At 44.0% G+C, this 16453-nt stretch overlaps 1 long non-coding RNA gene across 1 annotated transcript; it reads right to left on the bottom strand.

Annotated features, from left to right (window-relative positions):
* Nucleotides 1-671: 671 nt before the first annotated feature.
* LOC146761933 (uncharacterized) lies at nucleotides 672-15088 on the bottom strand. Its single transcript, XR_014943559.1, has 3 exons — nucleotides 12618-15088; nucleotides 1166-6701; nucleotides 672-1053 (listed from the first exon to the last, which is right to left on the bottom strand). It is a non-coding gene; the product is annotated as an uncharacterized LOC146761933 (long non-coding RNA).
* Nucleotides 15089-16453: the final 1365 nt, after the last annotated feature.

Raw genomic sequence — 16453 nt, forward strand, 5'->3', positions numbered from 1 at the left:
CACTCATATAAGTACCCTGCCCAGTCCTCGTGAGCTGCCAAGAGCTGTGAAAAATGTTACAAGGAAACAATAGGAAGCCTTGAACTCTGGGTTCCATGTAGTTTACTTCAGAAAGAATCTGGTCTCCTTTGCCAAAGTCCTGTTGATTCTACTGAAAAGCGTTGTGTGTTGTAATGGATGTAGGGGGGGGGGAAGAAACAGCACAATAGTTACTGGAAACAGCTGGAGTTTGTGTCCTTCATGGTCTAGGAGCTAAAGGACTGATCACAACGCTCTCTCTGGTGCTTCTTGCACCTTACCTTTGTGTGTACCAAGCACTTCTAGCCAAGGCTTCCCATCTTGGGGAGAAAATGTTACCTCAGGAAATTAAGTTCTTCCTCTTTACAGTCACTGTGCAGCCTCTGCAATCTCATCATACACATACAAGCTCATTTTAAAAGGCTGATGCTGCAGGTTTCTGCTACAAATAACCACACTGGAATAACTCACCTTTGGAGGTGGCTTGACTAGCTGGGTGACTTCAGGAGCTCTGTGAGTCAGTTGGACCTGGCAACCAATAGAAAATAGAGGCTACTTAAGCCTCTATTTAATGTTTGTTAACGTTTGTTAAAAAGCCAAAGAAATATAGAATAGAGGCTTTGGTATTTTTAAATTATTTTTGGTTTATTCCCCGAGCGCCGCAAAAGCGTTTACACAACAGCATTCATACATTTGAAGATATATTTCCTTGTTCAGTCAGCTCTGTTGAGTTCCCCACAGAATGCCCCTGGGGAACATTCTCATCTGCCAGCCTACGCTGTTTCACTTCACAGCAGCACACTGGCACGTTGATCAAAGATGGAGAGCATTCGCTGCTCAGATTTCCTGTATGCGGTCTTCAACAGCAAATGCTCTGCACAGCATTAAAGTTATGACTTGACAGATCTTAGCTTCAGCAGTGCCTGGTTGAAGATCCTTCTTGAATTTCCCTTGGAGCCCTTCTGTCTCCTCAGCGAGTGGTAAAAGCAGTCATGGTTTCGGTGCCCTTTTGTCATCTGTGAAGGGTGGTGGGATCTAGGAAGAGGTGCCAGGAGCAATGCTGAGAAAGTGCCTTCAGAGCCCTGCCTGAAGGAACTGCTGCTTGCTGCAGTAGCAAAGAAACGTATGCTGTGCTATGTGTGAATACCTGGCTGGAGCCATGATATCTCCCCAGGATGGATTGAGATGAGAGGTGTCTGGAGCAGGGAAACAGGGTCTGCTGCTCCCTCGGGGGTAGGCCAGGGGGCCTGTGGCTGCTGAGAGGGGCTCTGTGGGGCTGGCCAGCACTAGCATTCAGAGCACTCATGCATACACAGAGTTCCTGAAAGATAAAGGTCAAGCAAACAAACCATTCCAGCTTTCCCAGATCTTAACGTTGGGTCACTTGCTTATTTCTTGCCAACCAAACTGGAGAATGTTTGCCAGCTGCTTGGAGCCTGGGGGAGGGCAAGAAGCAAAGCAGGAGGAGAATCAACCTGAAAGCTGTTGGCTTCCTCTGCCTTCACTTCCACCCACTGCTTTGTTGCCTGGTTGAGAGTCCCCACCCTTTGCTGACCTTTCTTTATTCCTGAAAACTTTTCTGTTCTGTCAGCAAAGATAATTGGGTTCCATCACTGGGTGCAGTGAGAACAAAATCAGTAGAACTGAATCTTTCCCCTTACTACTGGGGTGCCAGATCAAAAATGTCTAAAGCTTCCCTTTCAGGGTCACTTGGTGGCAGGAGAGGGATTGTCTGGGTGTGTACAAGGTGTTTGTTATCTCTATTCTAATTTATTTAACTGGTGTCTAGCTTCTCTGCTTCTTCAAAGCAAATCAGTGCAGGTAACGATAGACAGTAACATGGCAACGCTTTACACAAACACGCTTTCTGGAGCCAGATCTTCCTCTCCTGCCAGAAAGCTGTTTGTCAGAGGAATCCATGCATCTGGCACCCAACTCCAATCAAAGCACTACAACCGTGGGAATTACACAGACATTGGCAGCTCATCTGAAGAAACAGTATTTGTTTTCCTTGTTTAGAGCTATAGACAGTCAATAGAGGACTCTCATTCAAACACTAACAATAATTGAAGCAAACAAGGCACAAAACTTAGACTGTCACTCCAAAGCTGACCAACCTCTTGCTTTAGAAGCCAGAGTTCCAGTGTGGCAATACAGAAAAGACATACCCAGCAGCAAACAAGCCCTCAGGATACACTGACTTACTCAGTGTTCGGCCTTTACACTCTGCCTGTGCCCCAACCTCACCTGGAATTTTTACAAACTCTTTCATTTCTGCTGTGGTTTCCGCAGCTGACTTCCACCTCAGCCTCCCAAGAAAGCAACAGGGTGATCTGGGAGCACCCAGCCTGTCTGGGAGATGATACGCTCAGTAGCAGGGCATGCTGACAACACGTGTGTTATTCATAAGGGCAGCAGCAGGTTCTTTATGTTACAGTTAGTGCACGGAAAGTGGTGCTTAGCCACCTCATTGCTGGGGCTCTCCTATCCTAGAGAAGATGTGCATTTGAACCTCTCTTGGGGCTGAAGTGCAGTAACTACAGCTCCTCTATTCCCTGGCATACTGTTGTGCAAAAGACATCTTAGGTCTTAGATAGGTTCCCAAGCATTCAGCTGCTCACGCTATGTTCCTATCAGAAGGGCTTTCCTCAAAATCAACCCTCATGTGATGCAAACAAGGCCATTATACATGCAGATGGTTTTTTTTTTTGCATGTGGCAATGGAAAAAATGAAGCATAATACCAGAACATGAGCACAGTCTACCAAACATAAAATCAGCATCATAGTTGCAACTCATCTTGAAAATCCTCTCCCTGAGATAGAGGAAAACATGTGACTGTGAAAAGCAGAACCAGCAAGGGTATGGAACAAGTGACAGGAAGACAAAGAACAACTCCCAACAATCAAATACATTTCTGTGGTTTTTAATAATAGATGGAACCATGTCATATGCTTCTTTTCCCACACTTAGCTATGCAAACACCAAATTAGCAACCCCTGGCTGCCAAACCTTTGTGACCTAACATCAGTCACAGCCACAGAGAATGTTGCACTGGTGGAGCAGACAGAGCGCCCATGGCTAATCCTCAGCCAAGTGCTGACTGCCTGGATTGTCCAGTGAGGATTCAAGTCCTTTGCCATCTCACGGATGCATATTTTTCCCACAGCAGTGGGGCCTGTTCTTACCCAGCACATTTGTGGAAGGGTTATGAAGGGTTATAGGGATACTCATGCCCAAATGGGTATTGTCATTCTCTTGGGAGTTTTTCCTCACCGTTGCAACTCTCTGTTCTACTTCCACTGCAGCTCTGCTGAAACACCTTTCTGCTGAAAAAGGTCTTTTTGCATGTGAAAATTTATGTGTTCAATCCATGTGTTCAAAAGGAGAAAGCTACATACGTCAGTGAAAGGATATTTTAGTTTGTAGCTTTGTCCAGCTTAAGAAAATTGTCATAAGAATGATGTCTGCAAGCTTGCTATACTCTCAAAATAGATATTCAGACAGGCGTACATTTAGCTCCTGTGAAACATGAAGTTTCAGTCATTGGAAAAGGCATTTTCATAAAGTACAGTGAATTGTTAAACAGGAAGCTATAAGTCAAATTGTTCTGCTAATTCAGTGATGACTTTATCCATCACCAAAAGATCACCAGATTGAATTTTCACCTCCAACTTCCACACAGCATCCAGTATAAAGCTTTTCAGCCCTGAATTATGGCTGCTGCTGTGCACTTTGCTGCCTTTTGCATCCCACACTGCTCTGCCTGGTTTCTCCGTGCTGTGTCTTGGCCTGCAGCAGGCTCCAGTCTGGACTGGATTTTTGGTTTTTACCCATCCATCCAATGGCTTTGTCATGGTTTTCCTTCTTTAAGATCATCTCACAAGGTACCAGAGTTTGCCACAGAGACAGAACCAAGTTTGAGGTCAGTATTTAGACTCTGGATTACATCTGGAAGGAAACCAGGTAGACCTCTGACTTATGAGCTCAGTGCTGGGACTGCCACCTCAGCAGCCCTGTCTGGGTATGCTTCTCTTTTTTGCTAAATACTGAGATGTGTTCTTCCCCCCGGCTGCCTGCTCCTGGCGCTCATTCCTTCCCTCTGGTCGGTACATTGAAGAATCAGGTAATTACTGCTCTGGCATTTCCATCCTTTGGAAAATACCATGCTCCATTCCAAAATGTGGATCTTTCTGCCTAAACAGAAGTGCTCGTGATGAGTGGGTTAGCTTTGCTTGTTGTCTTGTGTTTGTTCCTCTGAAAAACAAAATATTTTCTGCAGACTTGCTCGGGGCTAAGAGAAGTGATTCATGAATCTCATTTCAGTGTGCAAGTCTCTACACAATTATTAATTAGGATGAGATATCATCTTTATTCCTCCAAGCCATACATTGCCATCAGTTCTGCCACAACCAACTGGTTCCTAGTTCTTCCAGACTGATGAACCAGCTGGACTGTAAGAGGAGCATGTCTGAGGCACAGTTTCATGGTGGCAGAGGCACAATAGGACCTTCACCTCAGACATACGGATTAATGCAGCTCTGTCCATGACTGGACATGGCTTTTGCTGTCCTTTACCTTGTCACAAACACAGCATATTGCTGGTAGGGATGGAGTGTGGCAGCCTCTGCTGCTCCTGAACACTCAGGCTTCTTCTGCTGGGCAGAGGGAGCAGAATAATAAATAAAACTGGTAACAGGCAGAGCAAGAGGACTATGGAGTACACGTGCACACAAGTGCTTGTATATATATGTGTGTATATATATATATATACTGTTACTGCTGATGCTAGAAGGAAATTTTGTATTGCTTGGAGACAACAATGACCTAGAAATTGGAGCAGGCATCAAGGAGTAAGTGAGATGGAAAGAATCCTCCTCATTAAACTGCTCACTCTCCAGCAACAGATGGTATGCTTGGGAGTGTTTGCTGTTAAGAAAGTTAGAGCCCCGGACCAAAGGGAAAATAGAATCCACATTTAACTACTTGCATATGTTGACTTTTGGAATCATTTCCAGTCAGTACAACATCAGACATCCAAACACTGACTCTTGATTTTGATCTGCTTCTGCTTTCTCATTTGTTTGCTGTTCGTTTGTCCTGTGACCCAACGTGACAGCAAGATATTCAGTACTACTTTGCCATAAGTAGTAAACAAGCTCAGAGAACTGTATAAAAGAAAGGAGAGCTGCATCTCACGGTAGCTTTTGTACAGCAATTTTAACACAGGCAAGCAAGAACAATTATTATGTCTGCATCACATGCTATTCAAAATAGCTGTGCCAATTTGCATCACTCAAAATCCATTTTACTGTGTTGCCTGTCTGATTGTGATTGTTGGGAGATTTTTTTAAGCCTCAACCAAAGCATTCTAAGAATGACACTGAGAAAGAAATAGGTATCACTTTGTCATCTTAAAAATGATCACCTGTGCAAATCCTTCCCGTACCAAATTTACATAAACACATGCACTTGTTTATATCTGTGTATCTATGCATGCAGGTATGTGCATTTCATTAGGTTGAGGCTATTTTTCTACCTACCCTACCTCCAGCAGGTGTGCAGTGCTGACAGCCAAAGCTGCCATTCTCAGTTCCTTTGGCCAGGCTGCACCACCAAAACTCTTTTTCTAATATTGGCTGAATCCCTCCAAGGTACTCCTGGAAGGAAAAAAGAATATCAGCCTTGTGAGGTGATGGATGTGCTGTCTTACAGCCCACAGCGAAGTGATTTCCATTAAAATATAGCATTAAATCTCACTCTTCTATCCTGCTGTGAAGCACTGGGGAAATTATCTCGTGAGGAGGATATTTCTGTGATTTTGAGAGAGCTTCACAGCCTCGCCTCTGTCACTGATACTGTCAAAGTGGCACACTGTATGCCTTGAAGTGCTGTGTGCTGCACAGCCATAAATCCTACAGGGATTGATGCAGCAGGCTTAGTGCAGTCAACCCCCGCTACGACAGCCTGTAGTGCTGAATGAGTGCACAACTTGGCAGGGGTCATGCAAGGTAGCAGGACCTTGCAACAGATCACACGCTTTCAAACAGCCTCACAATATCTGAGTGCTGCTGGGCGAGCAGCCTGGGTGCCATACTCTGTCTATATCATTTAGTTTTGCCCTCAACAGCTTCTATCAAGGATGCATCTGTGCAACATTCTGGGAAGCAGAAACATTTATCAGGCATTTTGTTGCCTTGTTTTCTGACCCTTCCCAAAAGCTACCTGTCATTTCCCAGTGCCATTGCCAAATCTCAGTGTGGCTGTTTTCAGTATCTGTTAAAGCTGTGCCAACGTGCACTGAGGAAGCCCTCCTGGCTTGTGCTGACCACTTGGAATTCCAAATTAGCACAATGATTCTATTTCACAGGCTACCAACTGATGGGACATTTCACCTCACTTGTGTATTTCCACGTTCTGAAATAGGTCGGAGAAGCAGATGGCTTTGAAAGAAGACAAAAACAGAAAGGGCTGAGAGTCAGCCTCCTTCTGGGCTCCTTGGATGACGCCCTTCCTGGCAGGCTGAGGGCTCACATGCAAGTCAGTGCATCTGGCAGTGAGTAAACCATTGAGAGCATCCTGGGAATCTTCCTGATGTAGTTCCAGCAGTGCCCTGAAGAGCTCCTGAGCATCTCCACTGAGGACTTCAAAAAGAGCAGCAGAAGGAGCTTGACACCTACATGTCTGAGAGCAAGAGAAGAACAGTATTCCATTAGAATGACATTCAAGATGTAATTAAATATAGACACTGTTGGCTGCAACATCTTTCAGATAACTGAGCAAGAACATCTCTGGGGAAGCCACCTTGGCCTGAGGTAATTTTCTCACTTCTGTAGACACAAGGATAACTATATCATCCATATTCTATCCTATTAATTATCACTTCAATCACAGCAATGAATGGTAGTCTAGGTAAGCTGAAGACCCTCAAGGAACACCAAGAGGAAACCATCATGTTCCTGGGGTGTTTCAGTGTGCTTGAAGCCTATTTTCCCACATGCTATGGCAGTGTGTCAGGCAAGAGCATGGCAGGAACACAAAACTCCAAACCATGTGTTGCACAAATTTGCTTCTGACTGGCTTCACGTCTTTTTTCATAGAGGATCATAGAATGGCCTGGGTTGAAAAGGACTTCAAAGATCATCCAGTTACAACCCCCCTGCCATGGGCATGTGCCATCCACTAGACCAGGCTTTTACTTGCCTTCCCCCTGTGGGCCCAAAAGCACCTGGTTTATCTCCCAATAATTCGCTTATCTTTCATCTTATTAACAAGTGCACTAAGAGAAGGGTCACTGTGACCACCGGCCGTGTCTGACAGTGGCCATGCATGGGTGAAGAAGCAGCACCACATGGAAACCAATCATGAATCCCTCCTGCTTGTTCATTGTGCTCCTGCCCGTGTGCAGCAGGCGGGGTACACATGTGTATAAGCATGTATATGGGAAGAAGTTCCTGGGAAAACCCAACCCAAGCATGGAATTTTGCTTGGCAGCCAAAAAGCAATTAGTATTAACACTGTTTTTTTCTCTCAGGAAATGAGCTCCATCACCTAAGTTGGCCACCTGAAGCAGGTCTGAATGCAGCACTCAATGCTCTCTGCCTTTCACTAGCTACTCAGTCTCGCTTGATCTCAGCCAAAAGCCTGAGGCTTTCCAGTGTGCTGGTTTAGCTGCACCCTAATTTTATGCTAATAGTTGCAAATATCAAGAACTGATTGTTTATTTATAATTAATGAGGGTTATTTCCAACACCAAGCAATGAATTTCTTAACGGCGTTCAAATCAGCTGTACATTGAGATGGAAATGGAGGATTATTTTTGTAAAGATACCAATAGTCCTAGTTAGCAACAATCTGGCCTTGCCTTCTCTGCCAACCCTTTCAGTGTATGTTTTCCTGTTTGCTTGCTTTTTATCTTTGATTCCTGTTCTGTTCATACAGAGAAGAAAGACAGAGTATCAGTGTGCAAAGAATGTATCCTCTCCAAATGATTAAATCATGAGTTCAATATGAGCTGCAGAACGATAAGAGTAATTCATCTTATCACCAGCCTTGAAGTATGGTTAAAAAACACCTTATAAAATTCACAACAAAAGTTTTTTTAGGAAAGACGTGACATAATACTGTCAGCAAAGTACGCGTAAAGAGAAATGCAGTGCTAAAAAAGGAAGAAATATTCACAGGCCTCTCTTCATATCAGCAATGCTACTACTAGTATCTATTTGTTTGCAATAAATTCTTGATTTTCATTTCTCAAATGTCATAAAGAAAGAGAAACAGTCGGTCAGCAAGACTGACACACGTCAACTAATGTCCTCAGGGAAGAGTGTCATCTGCGCCATTATGTTTGACCTCATTTGTCTGACTCGATTTGACAATTTAAGCTGCTATTTTTTCTTTCTGCCTCGTGCACAAGGAGCATCTGCAGCTTGAATTCACCTGGTTTCACATCAAATCACATCTGATCATCCCCAGGGGTGTGGTTTGAAGCTATCTGGTGGATGGGGTCCAGGAGCTGGGGTATCTTTGATGCACAGCTGGAGAAGAGCTTTTGGTGTTGTTTCTTTCACAGGGAGTCTACTTCCCACGTGCCAAATTTCATGTTCCAGAAATGGAAATAATCAGGTTGTTCATTTCAACACCATGTTACTGTACCAAATAAAACGTAACTGCAGCTGCAGCTGCAGATAAGTCACTTCATGTTACTCAATACCCACACTAACCACACATGAGATCACATTGTTCAACACTACTTGTCTGAAGTGACAGCAAGCAGCACAGAAGGACTCAGATTAAGACCTGTGCTCTTTGGAGATGTCTCCATTTTCCCCATATGACATCTATGATTGGAGTGATTTGGAAGTGCCATGAAGAAGCCTGAAGGAATAAAGTTTAGAAAAAGCAGAGAAATGATCTTAGTGAGGAAGCAGTCAGGAGCCTTTCTGGAGCCTCTTGTAGTTTGTTGGTATTAATGGATTGTGTGATATTTACTGTGTTTGACAAGCTGTAGCCCCCCTGTTTGTGAGAAGCCCTTGCTCTAGAAGGAACTGGGGTTAAAGAAGCAAGGGAATCATAGAATTATTTGAGTTGGAACAGACCCTCAAAGGTCACTTAGTCCAACTTTCCTGCAATAAACAGGGATGCCTGCAACTACACCAGGTTGCACAGAGCCCTGTCCAGCCTGACCTTGAATGTCTCTAAGGACAGGGTATTCATCACCTCTCTGGGGAGGAATGTTGCCTTCCTTTGCAAAACATCTCTTAGAGAGGACGTGGACCAAAGAGGCACACTCACCTTCACTCCCTTAAAGTGATAGAACCTGCTCCTCATGTTAACCCAGCTAAGTGTACAAGTCATCTGCTTTCTTCTGTATGGAAACATCCAGGGCCTGGAGAAGATGATACATCGAGAAGATGAAAAGTATTTAAAAACTTCTATGATCACACAAGTCATAGATTGAGGCAATACACTGAAGTGCTTCAAGAAATACCTTACTCTTGAATGGGTTGTCATTTCAAATAGATTTTATTCAGCAGGCCTAGAATCTGGTGAGTCATTTCTCTTCATCCCTATTCCTCATCCAAAGGTTTGCAAAGAAACATTTGTCCAGTTCAACATTCCAAGACAAAGCTACAATTACTGCTACAAAATCCTCCAGCTGCTTCCATCTGCACTTCTGACCAGTGGTTTCTATGGGAGGTCCACAGAATCACAGAATCATTAAGATTGGAAAATACCACTAAGGTTATCTAGTCCAACCATCAACCCATCACCACCATAGCCATTCTTTAGGGAATGAGCACAAAAAATTCTACTCAATAAATCATTTGGCTTTTGGAGTTTTGACAGCCTCTGTACAAAATCTCTCAATAATCAGATGCTTCCTTCTGCAACTGACCTTAAATGTTTTATAAACATTTATTTGTTAAACATAAACCGCTGTTTGGAATGAAAATTCCATCTGCGTTTCTCACATCTTCACTTGTGTCCCAACCCAGAAAAGCAGGGGGGTGCTACAGACTATTTCTACAGTTGGGTGTCTGAGCAGCTGGTTCCTTACCTGGCTCTTTCCCCACAGAGCCCAGCTCAGAAGAGGGGAAACCACCTTGCTGGAAAATGGAGAAAACAGGCAGTTTTTTCACACACAAAAAAAAAAACCAACAGAAAACAAAACAAAACCCTGGAGATTTTGTTGCAAGCTTAGAGAAAGCAGAAGAATTTTCAAAACTTCTGTTCATTTGTAAGTTAGTTATTAGTCCTGCTGAGCCCAAACTCCCAGCCACCCATGCTGCCTACCTACTGGCTTACCACCTGCCTCTGGCCTTGAGTGAGCCAGCTGTCTTCCCAGGCAAGAACACAGGTATATACAACCCCTATAGTTCAAAAGCTTCCACTGAATTCACAGGAAGGCTGTACTGGTACTATTTGGGATGAGAGGTCTGAAGGAAATGGGGCAGGCTCTCCCGGAGCTCAGTGTGAGCTCTGCAGCACTACAGCTGATACTGAAATGAATTAGAACAGTCAGCTCCAGCTCATTGCCTTTGATCTTTCTTTGTGGGTGATTTATGAGAGTGTTTCTGGAGTTTTGTGTGCACCTGAGCATGACACCAGTAGGCAAAGGAGCTCATACCACACACTGACTTTTTATGCCACAAAGGACAAAGAAAGCTCCAAAAAGGCTTCAGTTACCAGAAAATTCAGCATGTGTGAAAAGGAAAAGGATAGGAAGCTGAAATATATTTCCAACACACTGTGGTCTCTGCTGTTTTGCATAGAATAGAAGGAGGCGGGCAGGAATTTGGGAGGAGTGAGCTGTGATTCAAGGCTGCAAGCAAACACCACATAATCCTGTATCCTTCTGCAGCACTGGTGCTCACAGCCAGGGCACGAATCTGCAGACAGACTGAATTTAATATGCATTCTTCAAAATCAAATTAATACACCTCTGTGATATTTCAGAAAAAATAAATAAATATTAAAGTACTCGTTATAAAGCTAAAACTCTGACTTTTTCTGTTCCTCTCTTCCTTCAGAGAGGCTGACTTGCCAAAGACCCTTATGAGGACAATCATGCTTTTCAAAATGAGTATCAAATGCTGGTCTTAATACAGTTTTGGTTTATATCCACTTAGCAGCTCTCCAGGGCTGTTGTGGGCACCGTGCTGAATATGGAGCTGCTGGCGTTGCCCTCATTTGTCCTTTTTACTTCAGGGTAATTTCTCCCCTCATTTTGCCTTTTTATTTTATTTTATTTTTTTCTCTTCAATTCTTTATTCATTCCACCCTATTTGAACAAAGAAGCTCTCAGAAAAAGGCTGTCTCTCATTCCATGTTGGTAAAAACAGGCCCTCAGCCAACCTGTTGTCTTTATGAGCTATCAAAATAACAATAAGGATAAAAATTAAAATATTTGCACATCCTGAGGAAAAAAACCCACCAGCACCTACAAAAAGCAGTAAATCTAATTAATGGACTTTAACTCTCTTTAAATCCACAATTCTGCAATCCTTCAGTTTTACGGCGTTCCCTTCTCCTGTGCAGTTTTAATGCCCAGTCCTGGCACAAGAGGTTTTCTCCCAGCCCCAGCAGCCCCCAGCTCTTCCCCTCTCAGGATTCACCCTATTGGTGCTGAGCAACATTTTCAGAGCTGCACACAGCGCTGACTGCCTGGGAACCAGCAAAATCGCTTCTTCCTAATCCTCAAAGCTTGCTTGAGCAGATTTGCTGGCACCGTGCCTGTGCTAGAGGACAGGAACATTTAAAATCACATAATTTTTTTGGCTCATTGAAACCATTCTGTTGCCTTGTTGTTTTTTTTTCATTGCCATTCAGCTTGATTTGAAAGCAATTTTCTCAATGGAGCACTTCGCAGAGGTTGGGAGTGCGCTGTGCTCAATGCCGCATCCTAACCGTAAGCCTCGTTGGTGCTGCTTTATTTTCTGGCACTGTCAGCTTGTGAGTAATCCTCACCTCTCCACTTCTGGCACAGATCCTTTCCTACGCGGTCATCAGATGCCCAGTGAAGCTTACTCCATTCAGACAGATTCTCAACTCCTTTTTTACAGCTCACTTTCGGGATTCGTTGCTGCTTGTTAATGCAAGCCTCCGAGCATGCTGCTGCTGTGCATTTTTAAACACTTACCCAAATGTCATCTCTATTATTTCCAAACTCTCAGACTCTTTGGGGATAGCTTAGATGCAAATGAGCTGTCAAAGAAAGATTACTTGAACCAACATTCAGAATGACAAAGGCTTACAGCCTTCATGCACGGCTCATGGCTTCCAGCTTCCCAGTCAGCTGCTATTTGCCAAAATCAAGGGCTTATATGCGCAGTCCAAAAAAGTGCTTTGCTTTGTTATTGTGGGTCACAGTTTCTTTTCTATCAAAAGATTTAAATCTCTCAGATCTAGAAAAATTCTGATTTCTGTGGCATCTCAGCGGTTGCTCAGCTACCCACCCATTCACCCCACACATGCCTTGAAACTAAAAATGCATTTTGGAGGCTGCTGTCCTCTGCACAGTGGAGTTGCTTTTCCCTGTCCTGAACTGGTTGGAGCTGCTGCACAGGTGGGTTGAAAGAATAATGGTGTTTATCTTACCCTGTGCAGAAGCCTGGAAGGCAATGAACACTGCTCAGACAGAACAAGCCAGGATCTATCTTCTCAATTGCAGGCACAAATTCAGCAGGCTCCAAGACGAGATGCAATGCTACTGCAGCAAGAAAGGAAGTGCAGTGAAGATAGTGAAGGGTCCAGAGCACAAGTTTTATGAGGAGTGTCTGAGGTAACTGGAATTGTTTGTTCTGGAGAAGAGGAGGCTCAGGGGAGACCTTATCGCTCCCTACAACTACCTGAAAGAAAGCTGTGGTGAGGTGAGTGTTGACCTCTTCTCCCAGGTAACAGCAATAGGATAAGAGGGAATGACCTCAAGTTGCACCAGGGGAGGTTCAGGTTGGATGTTGGGAAAATTTTCTTTCTAGAAGTGATGAGATATTGGAACAGGTTGCCCAGGGAGGTGATGGAATCACTGGGCCCGGAGGTGGTCAAGAAATGTGTAGATGCAGCACTGTGGGACATAGTTTAGTGAGCATGGTGGTGAAGGGCTGGTGGTTGGTGGATCTCAGTGGTCTTTTCCAGCATTAGTGATTCTATAATTCTGTGAAAAGCACAGTTTTGCAGAGCCCAGTATTGTAACTGCAGGTGGCACCCCTGCCTCTGCCATGGTGACACATTTTGCTAAGAGCTGGTTTCTTTCATAGGAAATCAGAGAGCCCCAGAGGCTGAGGAATTTAAAACAAATCCTGACCTGTTTTAACAGTGAGTGTTACACACAGGAGATGCATATGCTCATGCACTCGATTAAAGTGGACTAGCAAGCCAAATTTGCCTGTCATACAAGTACTGACGTCAACAGAAGGCCCTCTGTGCTTGAACAGCAGCTGTCACAATTTGTTCTGAGTAATATTTAGTCAAAATCAAATGCGGGCAGAGACAGCAGGTATTCTGCAAATATTCTGGTCTAGCAGTGCGTGGGCCCTGGAAGAACACAGCTTGGGGTGCACAAGATCTGCTTAGCTCTGGCTTGCTGTGTTTGCTAAGAACCCCTCTGATCACACTGGCAATGGTCCACGGGATGTCTTTTTCAGCAAGATAATGAAATGCAATTTTAAAAGTAAACACATACACTGCAGTTTTCATCCCAAGAGCCTAAAAGTGCACCTGAGCACTAATTAATCTGCTCGGCATCTCTGCAAGGTAAAGAAATATTTTTCCCCCTGTGTGGAAACTGAGGCACAAGGAAGAGGAGTATCTTGCCAAAGGTCAAAGAAGAAGTCCATCACAGGAGAAAAGATTTTCCTAATTGGTTAAAATCATGGGCTAATGAGTACTCCCTGTAATTGATGAAGATGTGTTCTGTGCATTGCATGGTTTACTCCTGCTGAGAGATGCTTTGTGCCCACAAACTGCTGCATCAAGGCCAAATATTTATCAGTATGTCATACCCAGTTGGTTCTCAGCCCAAATCTCTGCAGTCTGTAGCCCCTGCCAGCATAATTTATAGGTTTATGGATCAAGAACATCAAGCTTGATAATAGCCAAGAGTCTGTCCCACAGCACCTTCAGAGACAACAAGGAAAAGTGCAGTGCAGTCAAATATTACAAACATGTTATACAGTGCTGGATAAAAGGGAGCCATGCAACAACTGCTGATGTTTTTGTTTACAACATAGAAAGAGGAAAGGACATTGTTTTCGTATGTGTGTCACTCCTTGAATGTGTCTAGTGGGAAAAGCCTTAGTATTTCCAGGCTCATTGCTCTGCACTGCATTGTATTCTTGCTCATGTCCTGCTCCACAGAGGGATGTATACCAGCACTGCCATTTCTCTAGGTGCCTTGCTTTGAGGCCTGCCTCTCATTTTGAGCAGGGTCTTTCCATTCAGACGCAGGTTGAAATTACTTTATGCTCCCATTTTACTCCGTACTTGGGATCCTGGTATTGTGACACATGTGATCAGAATCACTGTTGGCCTTGCCCTCAGTAGCAAAGCAGGGCTGGACAGCACCCCAAGAGGATGGGGAGGGCACAAGGCCTGCATTGCCCTGACCCACCTAGTGACGCTTCTTGCACTGTGCCAGCCAGGGATGGTGCTTACAGTCCTCCCAGCTTGCCCACTTAAAGCTGCTCCCTTAAGAATGAATCATGCTGACCTAGAAAATGTAGCAGGAATGGATATGTCGGTTACCAGGTTACTGCTGTGCCTTGCAAAATAGCAGCGAGCTCTTTCCTAAGGGATGAACTTTCACTTCCTGCCCCAAGTGATAACATTCTCTGCAAGCACAGGGGTGTCTGTAGTTGGATTTAGTGGATTTAGTCACAGCAGGGTTGAGGCTGCATCACTGGGAGGTGGACAGAAGGTAACAACCATGGAAATAAAAGACCCTTTTGCGAAAGATCCAAGGAAAGATTTCTGCAGGAGTCCAGACTACATCCCTCCAGTTGAGCATTGGAGAAAAGTCTCAGTGGACTCTCAGAACCCCCCAAAACTCCTGCAGCCGCATCACCACATCTGTAAAGAAGATTTTCTACGTGTTGCAGGGAACGGAATGACAGAATTATATCTTTAAAGACTGTGAAAATGCCTTGGGTCTCCGGGCAGTGATTATTATTGACTTTACTGACCACATTGTCACCAGCACAGAACATTCTGCCTGTATTCTCAGGCAACTTGGAACAGTAGCTGGCATATTGTGTGGCTTGCACATTTGCCTACAAAGCTGTGGTAGCTCTGAGAGCCAAAAGGGACATTATGGATCTATAATCTATTGCTTGATCCACTGCCAGAACTTCTAGCCTTTTGTCCTATACTCATCACTTTCTAGAGGTTTATATTATTCTCCTCGAAAAAACACTGCACATAGCAGAAATGAAAAACCTGAGAAAAAAAAGAGAGAGAAGAATTTCTGATCTCAAATAAGTATTACTAAAGCTGCAGCACTGGATGTATTTTCTCCTTCTTGAATCAATTCTAAAGAGGGATTTTCCAACTAATCTGCATTCGTTACAGACTTGGAGTATTTCTACCATTGTGCTACAAACCTAGGAGATCATGTGGCACAATTTAGGCTTCCCTCCCTACAGAGTACACCAGTTCTTTGTTACAATTGTGAAAAATTAAAAGGGAGAAAGAAAAGGCTGAACACAGGCCAAGAAAGGCTATATGCCCTGGGAGCTAGAGAGAGACATTTGTGGCACAGGTTTATTTACCTTTGCTCAGTTAACTTGTGTTAGCAGAAAAAATTGCTAGGTCTGCAGGGAGTGGGATAGCATCTAATTAAATGACTAACGATGCTATTAGTTGGAGAAAACAAACGCTTTTCTTTTCAGCTGGAGTGGCATGTACTTCTCCAGTGAGCACCTATGGAAAGGCTGAGCTTTAAGGATGTAATTCCTGAAAACAGCACATTTTTATCCCTGCTGTCAGTGCCCCAGATGTATTCGAGGCATTCACACCACACTTAGGAGGAGCTAGAACTGTTCTGCTTGCAGGTGAGCTGACCTGCAGTATGCTTGGCTGTGCGCATCCACAGTCCATGCACAGCTCATGCATAAGGACTTGGTTCTGCATGAGTGCTCTTCACCAGCAGACTTCATGCAAAGTACAGATGCAAAGTAAATCCATCCATGTCCATGGGGTCAGACTTACATTTCCCAGCACGTCCTGGCTGTCACTTGAAACGTTGTCCTCCACTGAGCCACAGACACTACTCACATTTTCTGTGCTTAAAGACATCCGAGTTAGTACTTGCACACATACTCAGGAGTTTGCAAATGCTGAGCACATCTGAAAATCAGGTACTTCATTTTGGTGCTTTCACAGGAGTCTCATCTCAGAAAAGCCATTTGCAAATTTAGTTCTAAATATTTTATCATGTC

This window comes from Coturnix japonica, chromosome 2, assembly GCF_054131305.1.
Source record: "Coturnix japonica strain WE chromosome 2, WE-NBRP24, whole genome shotgun sequence".
Classification (NCBI taxonomy): domain Eukaryota; kingdom Metazoa; phylum Chordata; class Aves; order Galliformes; family Phasianidae; genus Coturnix; species Coturnix japonica.